The 14511-nt window shown below is 35.4% G+C and overlaps 1 protein-coding gene across 6 annotated transcripts in view; it reads right to left on the bottom strand.

Annotated features, from left to right (window-relative positions):
- LOC101901105 (mucin-5AC) overlaps positions 1 to 7150 on the bottom strand; it is a 41394-nt gene extending 34244 nt beyond the window's left edge. The window contains exons 1-2 of one of the 6 annotated variants that reach the window (XM_059118039.1): positions 6993 to 7150; positions 2874 to 3254 (exon numbers count right to left, since the gene is read on the bottom strand). The gene's annotated coding sequence lies outside the window, so the exon portion shown is untranslated. Of the gene's footprint in view, positions 1 to 2873; positions 3255 to 6768 lie in introns of those variants that run through there. The other 5 variants (XM_059118043.1, XM_059118040.1, XM_059118041.1 and 2 more) reach the window with 5 other exon arrangements.
- Between the last annotated feature and the right edge of the window lie 7361 nt (positions 7151 to 14511).

Below are 14511 nucleotides of genomic sequence, written 5' to 3'. Positions count from 1 at the left end.
TAGATTTTCCACAAAAAAAGTTTTAAGACGATAGTGTTGTGTTTTTTTTTTTTCTTTTGTGTTTCTGTTTGAGTTGTTTTTATTTTCTCGCCACTGACTTCTTCATTTCGCGCCAAATGCTACTATGGCATTTATACACTGCAAATGTATAACAGAACTCACTTGAAAAAGCTTGAAAAACGCTACTAAAGAAGCATGAAATATTTCACATTTTACAAATGGTTGCTATGACTTATGACAATGGCTGGTGGGTCTGACTAACGGACTGAATGCACTCAGCTCGGTGGTCAACAAATGATACCAACAAACGGTGATGATGACGTAGCCGATGTAAATGCCATTCAAATTAGGAAATAAACCAAAGTGACCAATAGTTTTTTTTTGGAAGGCATGATGGGAGCAGATGACAATTTTGTTTTAGTCATCGGCCACGAAATGCTTCCTTAACTTGAAATGTTCCGGTAAAAATAAGGAAAAAATAAACGTTTTCATAGCCCTATTGACCCCTTTTGCGAGCCGTACAAAAGAAATGGCTAAATAAATTTAGCGATTACATAAAGAAATGGTAACACAATGGACACTTCGTTTTATAGGAAATATTCGTGATTGCCTTTTTGTTTTAAAATCAAACCGACTGTTGGTCATCTGGTCTCTATTTGTCACACCGAGTAATAGACATGGAAACCTCATTAAATGATCTCCTAATTGAGGAAATAACTGAAAAGAAAATTTACAAAAACTCAAGCGTTTGGTGGAATCTGGCGTCTGCAAGGGCTAATTTCTAATCTTCATATCGCTCATTTACGTGAAAAGTGTCACAACTGAAATAGTCGATTTTGCAGAAGAACGCATTTTAATATGTTGCTGAAAAAACTGAGGTGTTTTTGTATGTTGTAAAAAGTTTTGTTTTTCAAATCTTGAACCCTGTGTGTGGAAGGTACCAATCTCTCCCATCTTCACAGCACATCTTGAGTTAGTAGGAATAATGGGATTTGTGAAAATATCAAGAGAACTGGATGGTTAAATCGGATTTTATAATCGTTTTGGTTATTCTAAACTTTGACTCTTCGTGGGGGAGGTTCCAGAAGAAATAGTCCGATCCCTACCATCTTTATAACAGATCTGGTGTTGATAGAAATATTGAGATGTGGCAAGTCTGAATGGAATCGGATGTTAATTTCGCGTTTTATGAGCTTCATGGATATTTTAACCATTGTGGGGGAGGTACCAGAAGTATTGAACCGATATATTCCATTTTCACAGCAGATCTTTAATTAGTAGAAATATTTATTGAAAACAATCGGACTTTTACATCACATTTATAAATGTTGACCCTTTGTGGGAGATGTACTTGATGGAGGGAACCGATACTGTCGATTTTCTTACCTGACCTAGCACTAATGCAAGTATAAGGAGTTGTAAAGTTAGAGTGAAATTGGATTTTCTTATCTCTCTCTGTGCAGTAAAATATTTTTTTTTGAAAATTCTTGACCTTTTGTAGGGGATGTACCAGAAGGAGTGGTCCGATATTGCCCATCTCCGATCTCAATCTAAGTTTGATAATAAAATTACGATGTACCAAGTTTGGACCAAATCGAAGTCTCTCTTCGAGCCAGCCAGCAGACAGAGAGACGGACATCGCTAGAACCACTCCAAATGTCCTGAAACGGATTTGGTCCATAAAGACCAAGCCACCAGTTTTTCGAGGAGGCAGGTTTTGGATGTATCAAATGATATATACCCTCTGTAGCCATATGGATGAGGGTATAATTAGCTGTCAAAACTCGAGAGCGAAAAGAGAGAGAGAGAAAATCTGAAAGCACTCTACTGCTTGCTAAATAGGGGGATGTTTTGTAAATTCGACTATGGTGTTTAATATATCGTAAATCTATCTGACCTACTAAATGAGACTCATATCAAATGATAGGCGATTTGTTTGAGAATACTCATCTGAAACCATTCAAATATCTTTGGTTAGGGGGTACCGTTCAGGGCTACTTTTTTTGGAAAGGAAATTTTTAACCAAATCGCTCTGCTGTGACAAAAACGGGGAGATAGTCAGACGTTAAATTTACTTCCATTTTCACTGGCCCTCGCATATGGGTATTTCAAGTAATTGTTAAGATCAGCCATAATTTGGAAGAAAATCGGCTTTTTGGGTTCCCAGCTAGAAGAAAACCTAGTCGATCTGATAAGTTTTTGGTGATATTATTCTATTTTATATTCATTGATAGGGGATCTCCCAGGTAAAATGTCAAATAAGTTTTAAGTTCATAGCAGTTGTGATCCAGAACCTGAAAATGGTACTGTATTGTACTTGTTTTACAATTTTTTACTTGAACACCGTCCCGTACGCGGAACCCTAGAAAAACTTGCAGGCATACTCATTTATTAATATTTGCTAGGGGAATTTAGCCGAGTAAAAATAGTAATTTTATTTAATTGAGGATTTCCATATTTGACTTTTTCCCTAGTTTTCGGTTCCCTTTCATTCTGGACAAAACAGTTCTCTTAGAGTAAATGTAATATTTCTCTCTTTTACTAGTTTTATAATTTTCACTTTTGCGAAAAATGTCCCACACAAAAAGCAAGGTAACTGATGAGGATTGGTGGCTCTTTCCGAAATGTAAGTATTCCCTACCTTATCCCCTGGTAAACATTACCATCTTTCTCCTCTAATAAACTAACGTTGTTTTCATAAAAACAACAATAATGGGATTAAGCCTAACTATGTTGCAACAACAAAATTAAAAAAGTTCGGAAATAGAACAAGAACATTGTTATTTGACTTTCTTAATGGATAATAATCTTTCAATACTTTTAAATTATTTCTTATTTTTACGTAATTCCTTCGAATGCTGTTTTGCACTTACCTTTCCTTTCCGCAATATACAATTTCTGTTCTCGCTAATTTTCTGATCCAATTCAGATAAAATCGTATAAAGTATAAAGGTTTCGGGATTTTCAGTATTCAATGACGGTATTCATCTGATTTCAATAACGGATTTCAACAGCTTTCAAATGTTTCACATAAAGCAGACGGTTGCTGTAATTCGTCAACGCAATTTTTTGTGGCTCTGGAGTTATTTCTTTTTTTCACTTTTTGGTTTTTATTTTAATCCCCGCTATTGTTGTTGGTTTTATTTTTCGTTTTTCTGGATACTTTTAAACAATTCACCTTCACGTTTACATAACAGAAACGCTTTTCCTACCAGCAACGTGGTTCAGGTCTTAATGATGACATTAAATTCGAACTAAAGAGGTGTGTTGTGGAAAACAAAAACTGTTATTATCGCGCAAAATTTTATTGCAGCAAAAGATTTGGTCGTCTCCACCCTCGACACCGCTTGCCACAAGCCAATTGTCAATAGCCAACAAAGAAGACCAACAGCTTAAAATGCCAGCAAACGTAAATAAAAACGTAAGTTTAGTTCGTTGTTGTTGTTGTTGCTGTTGCTAATTACCAAGAAACGAAACCGAAAACAAATAAAGAACAAATTTAAATAGGCAAAGCAACTACAACAACAGCAACAAAAAACACTAAAACAAACAATAAATTAATGTATTTAATTTTTGTACAATTTTTACAATCTAAATATAATTTTACACAAACATCCGTTTCCCTTCGATGAGTAGTGTGTGAAAAATGAAATAAAAATAAATTGAATGACTATGGGTACTTAAGAACGTATCATACGAGGGGAATTCGCCAATTGTGGCAATGACCAGTACCCACATAATAATTAGCTACATATTTCCGTTTTCCTCCTTCTAATTGTTGGTATTTAAAAGATGCTTAGGAACATCCATTTGGGGTGGCCATACACAACATTTCTTCAATAGCATAATTAAGTGGAGATTACAAAGCAACTTCATTAAGTCGACAATCATATGAAGATTTCAGAATATTTTCGTCTGTAAAAATATAAAAATGCCTACAAAGGGTTTCAATGTAACCAATTTCTAAGTGATTCCAAATGGAAATTTGAATAAATGCTAAAAGCTTCTGTCGGCTTCAAATAGGGCTAGACTATAAAGAGACGTTCTTGTTAAGGTATTTTTTTTTTCTTTAAGAGGAGAGGAGCTTCATCTCACCTCTGATATTTATTTCCTCCAAACAATATTATTTTAGCCAACAAACTGTGATGGTACAGCAATTATCTTGAAAGCTCTGTTACTGGCAAGTCTCAAAGAGGATATTCTGGTCTAGATACATTTTGGTCCATCTTAAAATATTATGGGAATAATAACCAAAACCATACACTATAACAATAAACACGGCTCTTTTTACTAAATTACAGTCAAGATGAGTGACAATTGAGTTTGAAACCCCGAAAAAATCGGACGGTAGCGTGTTTTAAAAAGTGAATCGAATTAACTCTAAGATATAGGTGGATTTTTAGGGTCCATCCCTTAATAATGTAAAGTCTATTTTATTTGAAACAGAGAGATATTGGGCAGATCGAACATTTTGAATATTAGACACCACATGCCAGAACCCCCCTCCCCATTACAAAAAAATCAACTACTTGCATGAAAATAATATAAGAAAGACAACGAAAGGTATAGGCTCCAGCGTTACATGGAGGCTATTCAAAATAAAACCAGTAAGGAAATGTCAAAATTCGGGCGGGGCCGACTACATGATACCTTACACCACTATGCTTATTTAGTAGAACTCTCGTAATAAAAGAATTTATTTATTTATTATAGCTATACCTGAAGCCATTTTCGCCGAATTTTAATGACCTTGCTTCTAGACTGAATTTGGTCGGATGTACTAAAATCCAGGACATTTGGACAGATATTGGTCATTTGGGCACAATTAACCGGAAATCGGCTGAAGATATATATATGGGAGCTATATCCAAATCTGAACTGATCTTGATAAAATTTGGCAAAGGTACTTCCGAGCTCTATAAGATATCTGGCGTAAAATATCATTTTTGTCGAATGGAACTTTAAATTTCCATTTATATCCAATTTATTTGCAAAATATAATTACAACTCCAAATATAGCTTCAATTATGCGGTACCATTATGTAAGACCTATATGGCCCATTTTCGAAATAGCTAGAAAAAATTCCATAGACGGATGAAGATTCCATGCTGATAGATATTTCGATATTTGAACAATTAAAATCCTATTGACAATTGCAATTGTGTATACCGAGGTCACAACTTTCAGTCATTTGATATTTCAGAAGCTGGTAGCTAAAATTGTACTCTTCTGTTCCATATTTGCTACTGCGCCCGTCTCGATCTGTCCTTAACTAAGCAAAATTATGTGGGACTAATTATGGACCTATGTTTTCGATTTTGGTAAAAGGACTTTAATATACACACATATATATTTAAAAATTTATCAGATAAATGTAAACAATTAGAAGGGAAATATTTGAAGCATTTAAAATCTCTAAATATTTTTTCTAAAATTCTTTAATGATCACCAAAAAATATATTTTTATCATTTTTTATAAAATCAAATCAAAAATCATAGTTTTATAAAAATTAAATTTAAACAATAAAAAAGCTAAAAATTACAAAATTTTCTACAAAAATAGTTCAAGTTGTGTACGAAGTGGCCCTTAGGCCCTAACTAGGTCTATCCTATTTAAAATAGGTCTATCCTATTCAAATAAAAAAAGTTCTCCTCTGAAAATGACGATTCCTTTATAGATTTTTATTAAAACTACTCCGGAGAGTTAAAAAAATAAAAAATCTCCAAAAATAAATCTAAGGAGATTGATTTATAGCTCACCTCGAAAGAGAAAATATCAAATAAAACCAAAAATATTATTTTATGACCTAGAATCAAATGGAAGGTCACAAGTCGCCAAAATAACCCTTCTGTAAGCGTTCCGTAAACCTACAAACAAAACCCTCACACTACTGCCACTAATTTAGGCTATACACATAGCTACATGAATGTATTCATCTTTAACTCATTATAATTTAATATCTTTCCATTATTAAAGCCCCAACTCGATGACAGCTACTATTGCAAATTTCAGATACGAAAAATTGCAATTATTAAATTACTTTTTGCTCACAGATGAAAAACAAATCAGTAATCCCAAAATCTCATTAAATTGTTACAGCACCAAATGATGAATTAGCACTTCGAATGGAAAATTACTCAAATTTCGTGGAATTCGATTAAATTGTAAATTTATTTCAGTTATTACAACATTTCAAAACCCCTATTTGAATAGAATGATTTTCAAATAAATATCCACAGGCCCTTGGGCACAAATACCGTCATTGCATTGACATAACGACCTTTACAAACCCAGTTTTTCGTATTTGCATTCAACGACGGCCTTAAGTGGCCCCTACTTCGCCGACACCTACAGTTGCATCGTTCATTTGACGGTAATTGTCATTTTCTGTTTGTTATCACATCATTTGCACCATTTAATTGTTAATCAAAATAATTCTACATTAATGCATCTACTTCATCTATGCAAATGTCCGTGCCCCCATGTGTGGCTGTATTTGTGGCAAGCCAGTCTTCTTAGTGGCAAGTCTAGTTTGTCAGGAATACTTTGCAATTTTGTGTTTTTTCTTTTATTTATTTTTTTTTGCAATGCCTTAAGAAAATCATCTTCGTTTTTGTTTTTTGGCTGTTTTTGTTAAATTCGATGCTATTTCATTTCGCCGTGGAAGTGGTGTGGCAGGAGGCAACGAGGAAAACTTAAAACTTGTTAGCATTTAGGCTGGCTGAGATGTTGCACACAAAATAAATAAAGAAAAAAAAACACAAACATTTTAAGTTCTTCATCTTTTGCTTTTTGTTCCTTAGTTTTACTTCTTCTTTTTTCTTAAAAAAAAGCACACACACACAACTGCACCACCGGGGATATTAATTGTTTAATAAAATGTTGTAATTTTTTATTTGTTTGTTGGTTGTTTTTTTCCTCGACTTGTCTCGTTTGCTGTTTTTGTTTGTGTAATTTCAATTACAAGTTGTAAAATTAATTGTTTAGTACTTAGGCAGAGGGGGCGGCGGGAGGAAAATCAATGGAAAAAAGGAGATTCACTTTGAGTCGTTTCGTTGTACCGCAAAACACAACCGCTTTTAGCAAAGTTCAAATCAGAACTAAAATTGCCAAAGCTGCGAAATGTGTTATTATGATGAAGAAAAACTTGGCTTAAACATCTTCTGGCGGCACCAGCAATAACATCTTCTTCTCCAAACAAATCACAACGGCAGCAGCAGCAGCAGCAACACAACACAACAAGCCAACAACAACAACAGCAATACTTAATAGCTGGCATAGACAAAACACAAAGTGAGCACAACACACCTACATTTAAACACTGAGAGCCCCCTCTTGCTAAACACACAATGAATGCATTGCTGGAGAAATGAATTCCATTGATAACAGAGAGAGGTAGTGGTAGTGAGTGAGAGAGAGAAACATTAAGGAGATTTCATTTTCATGGGAATCTCTTTACAAGAGGGTGATGATGGCAACAGCCGTTTGATTTGATAATATGGCATAACTGAAAATTACATCATTTGTGTGGATGATTATTCTTAGCTGTTGTTGTTGTTCTTGTTTATTGATGGAAAAAGATACAATGTTTAGCAACAATGTTGCTGGTCGTGGCAAACCAAAACTAATGAAAGAATGCGGGTGGAATGTTTGTTGCTTAAGTCTTTCGTTTTGGCAGATGCAAATTTCAAAGACATATCGTTGTTATTGTTGTTGTTGTGCATTAATACATGAATGGTAACGGCGTAGTGTTAACCCTCAAAATGAAATAGAGTAAAGAATTCTCGAAAATATTCAGAGCGAGAATTAAATGCAATGTTTATGTTTCAAACGAAAGGCAATCATCCATACATTGATATTTTTCCATATCTCATACAAATCGAATGAAGCATCGGATATGGTAAAAATCCGTATATAGTAGATCTAGTGGGAAATAGATTTTTTCTGGGTTTTCCCCACAAAAGGTCAACATTTTAAATAAAAATATTAAAAATTATTAATGAATAATAGTTAGAATAATAATAATAATAATAACAATAATAATAATAATAATAATAATAATAATAATAATAATAATAATAATAATAATAATAATAATAATAATAATAATAATATTAATAATAATAATTACTCATGTAATAGGGTAGTATTTTCCGATTTTCTTCAAACTTCGCATATTTCAGTATTTCTGGCAATACTAAATCTAGTGCGAAAATTGTATTCGTGGATCCACTTCTGCTCCTAGAAATGGTTAAATTTTTGGAAAATCGTAACTAGCATATGATGCGAAGCGAGTCCACGATTTAGATCGCATGTGTATGTCTCCTAACCGACTAATAACTATCTTATTTTTATCAAATTAGTAGGAAAATTGTGAACAATCTTGAATTTCGCATCTAATTTTCACTTATCCGAATATGTTTGTAAAACTTTGACCAAATTCACAATCGTTCGTATTCACTTTCGTCAGTATCCAAAACTTACTAACTTAGAACTTATGCTGTTTTAGCGCTGATTATAAACAGAACATTTTAGCCAGTTTTTGTTAATTTAAATTTAATTTAATTTAAAACCAAATGTTATTAATCAAAAAGTTTTTTAACAAATTCGAGTATTTATTTTCATTTATTGCAAATTGGAAACTAAATCAATTAGAACCAATTTCTGTTCATTTTCATTTATTACGGCTACATTAATTTTCAAAAGTTCAAATTTAAATTGAGTTGTTGTTTTTTGTTATTTTATGGCTAATTGTAGGTGTAGTTTAACAAATTATGTTTTACACACATATGCTATTACTCTCTGTGTTTGTATGCAGGTACGCTGACAGCTAGTATCTCGCCAGTCAAATTAGAATAGCCAAGTGTAAAAAAATAAATCCGAAACCGGTAAATTACCAATGCAATAATCTTCGCAGCGTTTCGCATCACTGCCCGTGGAGGAATTCCCACGTTCTAGACAAGTGTAACATGAGACCAGACCACGGCAAAGAATTTCGGTTTGAAGTTGTAATTTGTATTGAGAAATATTGAAACGAAACACCGACCCAACCAACCCCACCAACATTTATTAAAAATAAGACAGAATGGCAGAATGCAATTGGCACCCATACAATGATGCTACTCGTTATTTCCCACTTAAGTATAACAACAACAATAACAATAGCAACGACAACAAGAGCAACAACACAACCCCAAAGAAGAAAACAAAAACAAAAAAAAAACTATTAATGTGTTACGAAGATCCATATGGAATTGCATTGACCTTGTTGTTGTTACTGCAGCCGATATTGTTTGTCTCTGTTTGTGATTTTTTTTGTTTGGTTTAATATAAAATTGAGAATTTATGGTCAGTCTATATTTTTGTAGCTACCAGTGCTGGCGTTATGTGTCTTCTATGTCTGCTGCTCAAATCGCTTGTTTTTCTAAGGCGAAAAAACTGTTTGTGTTTCTTGAATAGCAGTGGTTGGAAAGGTTATCAATTGAAAAGTAACACAAAAATGATTGATTCAAATTTAATTGTAATTAATCCAAATATAATGATAATATTCGGAAACACAAGAGCTCTATTGGAATATGCTAACATACAGGGTGATATAAAAAACTGCAACAAAGTGACACGCCATAATTTTTACATTTTTTTCTAAATTTTATTGAATGAAGGCAAAAAATGTCGGAAATAGCATCAAATTTTAGAATAAGTTTAGATTTGATCGAATTGGTAACCTCTGGATCGAATTATTGCCTTCGAACGGCCAATGAAACCGTCACACGCTGCCCGAATGTTGCTCTGTGCTATTTTGGCCCATTCTCGGCGAAGCGCTTGCTTGAGGTGATCGACACATTGGTATTTTTTAGTGCCAAACTTGCTTTCCAAAATACTCCAGACACAATAGTCCAACGGATTGATATTTGGAGATTTTGGTGGCCATTGTGCGCTGGAAATGAAGCGAGGAACCTCATTTCGTAACCATTCTTGGGTGGCGCGTGCTGAGTGCGATGGTGCTGAGTCCTGTTGAAATGTCCAAGGTCTAAGGGCAAAATTTTTGCATGCCCAAGGCTTTAATACACCCTCCAGAATATTTTTGCGATAATATCCGGCATTTATTCTGATGCCACGGTCAATTAATACGAGCGGGAAGCGACCATTGGCTGTTATGGCGGACCGGCCCACACCATCACCATGACCGGCGCTTGATTTCTGGTGGCCAACTGAAGGCGCAAATTTTCAATTGACCTCTTTGGCAAGTTAGCACGAGCATTTTGTTTGTTTACAAACTGCTGGACAACGAATGTTTTCTCATCGGAGAAAACCAAATTCGGCAGTTCACCACTTTCGGCCAAGCGAAGCACCTCTTTAGCTCTTTTGAGTCTATTTTCTTTCCATTTCGGTGTAAGTTTTTGCACTTTTTTGAATTTCAATGGTTTTAGCCCGAGCTTATTTTTCAATATTTGCCGAATGAAATATTGGGATATGTTCAGCTAACGAGCCATTTTTCGGCCACTGCGACACGGGTTTCGATCAAGTTGCTTCCTCACTTTTCGAACCATTTCTGCTGATGTTGCTGTTTTCTTCTGTCCACTTTCTTGACGTCGGGCTACGCTACCTGTATCATGGTCACGACCAAAGGTACGAGACACAACAGATTTATTCACATTTAAATGCTTGAGTGCCTCAGCGATAGCCACTTGTGGGTTCCCAGCCAAATATAAAGAAATCACACTATCCCGCTTGAACTCCATCACGAATAACTTTTTTTCTGGAAAAATCTCACCAAAATGCTTTTGTATGCTTGTAAACAATATAATGACCTGTAACTGAAATATTTTTAACAGCTGTCGGACGAGTGACTTAGAAATTAGTTTTTCATCTCACCCTGTACATGCAGTACATTTCAAAAACGAGGATTAACACATTTCGTGATCGAATGTGTCCTTAAACCTTGATATTTGAGATAAGGTTTACAGATTGTGTGAAGGGGTGAGAAAAAATACGATTTTGCGAAATTCGCACTCAAAGTGTATGAAAAGTCCGAAATAGTACGACAGCTTTATTAAATGATCGGCAAGAGCTACTAAACTCCTCTTCGCATGCAACTTTTCCATCCTCTTTGGATGATATGGAGGAGTTTTGGCAATTCACACAACAAGGGCACTTTGTGTACTATAGGTACAAAATAGTACAACTTTGTTTTTGAACGAATGGTAGGAGCTAGAATTTAGAAATTTCCCTGAGGGTCACACTTGGTGTTAAGAGGTATGATATATCAGAAACTCGTACTTTACGAAAGATAATAGATATTTGAAATTGTTCCAACTACAGTGGCGTTAAAACGGAATTTTCAAAATCGAACACAGACATTTTGAAAAGTTTGAATTTTGACATTTTTGGGGATCATATTTTGAGTGTAGGAGATTGAGATAATGTGAGATGTTTCGTACTTTAAGAATAACAAAAAGTACCAAAAGGTGCAGGAATTTTATCCAACGTTTAGTATAACTTTGATATTTTCCATGAGGATTTACTTTTGTGTGAAGGTGTGAGGATAAGGTATTATTACCTTAAGGATACCAGGAGGTACAAAATTTTACAGAATTTGTATTCATTGATTTTAAATTTTGTACCAAAACCACTCTTTATATCTAATCTGATATATTATAAGTGGGTCATTGGTAGGCCAACTGACCAATACTTTTTAACTTCTTAATTTGATTTTTTTGCCTTTCATCACAATTTCTATAAAAAATATGAAATTTACCCCCAGTGTTTCAAAGGCCATTTCTCTTAGAACACAATTTCGTTTTAGAAGTGTCAAACCACGGTGCTGCCATTCGTGAGTTATTATTTTTTTATTGTTTCGAACACATGTACTTATATGTCAACCAACGATTGTTTGTCGGTCACATTGGCTATTGGGGGCTATAATTTTTTGGTGCTACTTGATTTATCTTCATTTGGCGAGAAATGTCCGTTTTACTTGTTTTTTTTTCTCCTTCTCCCATCATCATCATCACCATCACCCATTTGCAATTCGTCTTCGTAATGGAATTATCGAAATGGGCTGCTAGCCTTGTTTCCATTACCACCAACAAAACAATAACAACAACAACAACCGAGACCACCACACTTAGCTCTAATAGCAGAACTAACAAAGTTGTGGTTTTTGTCAGTTAAACTTTTGCAACTGCGCCGCTACAACCACCGCCGCCACCGTCGTAAAAACAATGATTTATTGAAATTTGTCTCACCGCCAGCAAAAACTAATCTCAACCTCATGTGTGTAAGTGAGGGGAGAGAGAGGAGGTGGTATCTTTGAACGAATCTCAGCCATTATGTCCATCAACCACAAAAATTTTGGCATTAATGTGGCCATCGACCATCGGCCACCGAGAAACCACAAATGCCGTTTTGCCAAAATTGGAGCACAAATGAATTTGCAACTTCGTAATGCTTGTCATGTCAAGCGGTGGTCATTTTCATCTCCGAGGGGGCCATGAATGGGGAAGGCATCATCACCTTAACAATTTTAATAGGCATTAATAAGTGAAACTAATGGAAATGGTAAACATACGGAGGTGAAGTTACGGCGATAGCAACAATGGCCAACCAATGCTTGGAAACAAAGATCTATTCGATCGAATTGATCAATGGACAATCGCACAATTGGATCCATCCATCCATCTGGGCAAGTTGAAGTGCCGAACAAATAACTGTTCATATGCATTGTTAAAGATGACGGGCTACGCTAAGGAGGACTGATTGTGTAATCAGATTTGCCTATTCTTCTTCTTCATCATCGTCGTCATCATCTTCGGCTGCATTGTTCCCAGGCAATTGTAAACTCCTTTTGCTCAATCATCGAATAAAGTGGCGAATGGCTTCAGTGGCCCATTAAATTAGTTTTTTTTCATTTGTCTTCTTCTTCATTTGAGGATGTATCAGTTCCAGTATTCATATTGTTTGTAAAATTAGACATCCTCCTCTCATCGCCCCTACCCCTGTGCCTAAAACACACTACCTGGCCATAGTTACCGCAATTTGCTCACTGGCCCACTACCGCTCGCAATAAATGCACTAAATGACTTTGCATCAATGGCTTTTTGTTTGGATGAGCGGATGAGCGAGTTAGTGGGCCATCATTGAATTCCATAACAAACAGAAAACACACACGCACACACACACACACACACAAAACATTTGGGGCCTTTGTTGCTGCATGGCGTGAACACAACAACAACAGACGGGGATGAAATTAATATCGGCAAATAAATAAGCGTTTTATATTCGTTAGCAAATCACTCAAAGGAAAATAAAATGGCAATTGTGTTAAAAATAAACTTTTGCCAATCAATACAGATTTATTTATTTATTATTTTATTTTTATTATTTATCTATTTATTTACTTTTTGTTAAGAAAAAAAATTATTTGACAAATTTTTAGGTTTTTTTTCGACAGCTTCAGGTATTCATCTTTTTTTGTTGAGAGTTCCAAATAAAATGGGACAATGGGTTAATACACCTCCGAACTAAGATTTCAAAAAATTTCACTAATTTAGATCGCGATCTTACACAAATTTGTATGGTTAAATATTTGGGAAGAAAAAAAAAATTGGTATCTCGCAAAGTACGTTTCTTCGGCAGAAGTCGGGCACACTTAGGAAAAAATGTGATCACCTGGTAGCACTACTTTACCCCTTATATTATACCATAATAAATTGGAACCAAATTTGGGAAAATTATAACATTAGGAAATCAAGATATTCCATATTTTCGCTGGTAATGACCCTGGCTCTGTTATAGATTGCAGCTAATCCGTACATTCATCTGTTCAACCTCTTCAGACAGCTAGATTTACCCATCAATCAGTAGACAGTGATCTTCGCTGAAGAATCCGTATGGGTCACACTGGCCAAAAACCACTACTCCAAGATCAACCGGTACTACCTGTTAAGTGGATTGATGATCCTGCTTCAGGTTTGGGTCGCAAGGTTTTAGTCGACAGGATCTGCCCTCCCCTTTCTATTAGTGTGCTTCCCACTATCTTTCTTTGCCACCACCGAAGCATACAAGACGAACGGTTGAATCGTCTGCGTTGTCGCAATTTTCTTCACCTTGGGTTGCTGCTCCTCAGCAGACCGCATCCTCTTTTCAGTCACTGGCTGTAAGGGGCAATTTGATCGCCTTCGATGCTTCTTTTTTAGCGAGACTGGCAACTCAGCAGACAAGATATCTTTATGTCCGCCATCTCTGTCTTTCTGTTGTTTCATTATCTCCTCCGTTGTAACGGGTTGCGTTGATAAACCAACTGATGGGCTCGGAATAGGCAAATTTCGCTGGATTAGCAGGCTTCGATTTCCTATTCTTTGTCTCAGCCTTTTTAGAGGTAGATAGATTTAACCAGGGTTTCACCTACCCTTGCTCTGGAGGATGGTATCTCCGGCCCTGGCACATCAGAGGCCTTTTTTTCAAAGTTTTTTTGTTACAGTCTCCTTTGTGAAATTGCGTTAAG

Source organism: Musca domestica, unplaced genomic scaffold, assembly GCF_030504385.1.
Source record: "Musca domestica strain aabys unplaced genomic scaffold, Musca_domestica.polishedcontigs.V.1.1 12, whole genome shotgun sequence".
Taxonomy (NCBI): Eukaryota; Metazoa; Arthropoda; class Insecta; order Diptera; family Muscidae; genus Musca; species Musca domestica.
Note: the sequence above shows the minus strand (reverse complement) of the source record. Positions and strands in the feature narration are given on the sequence as shown.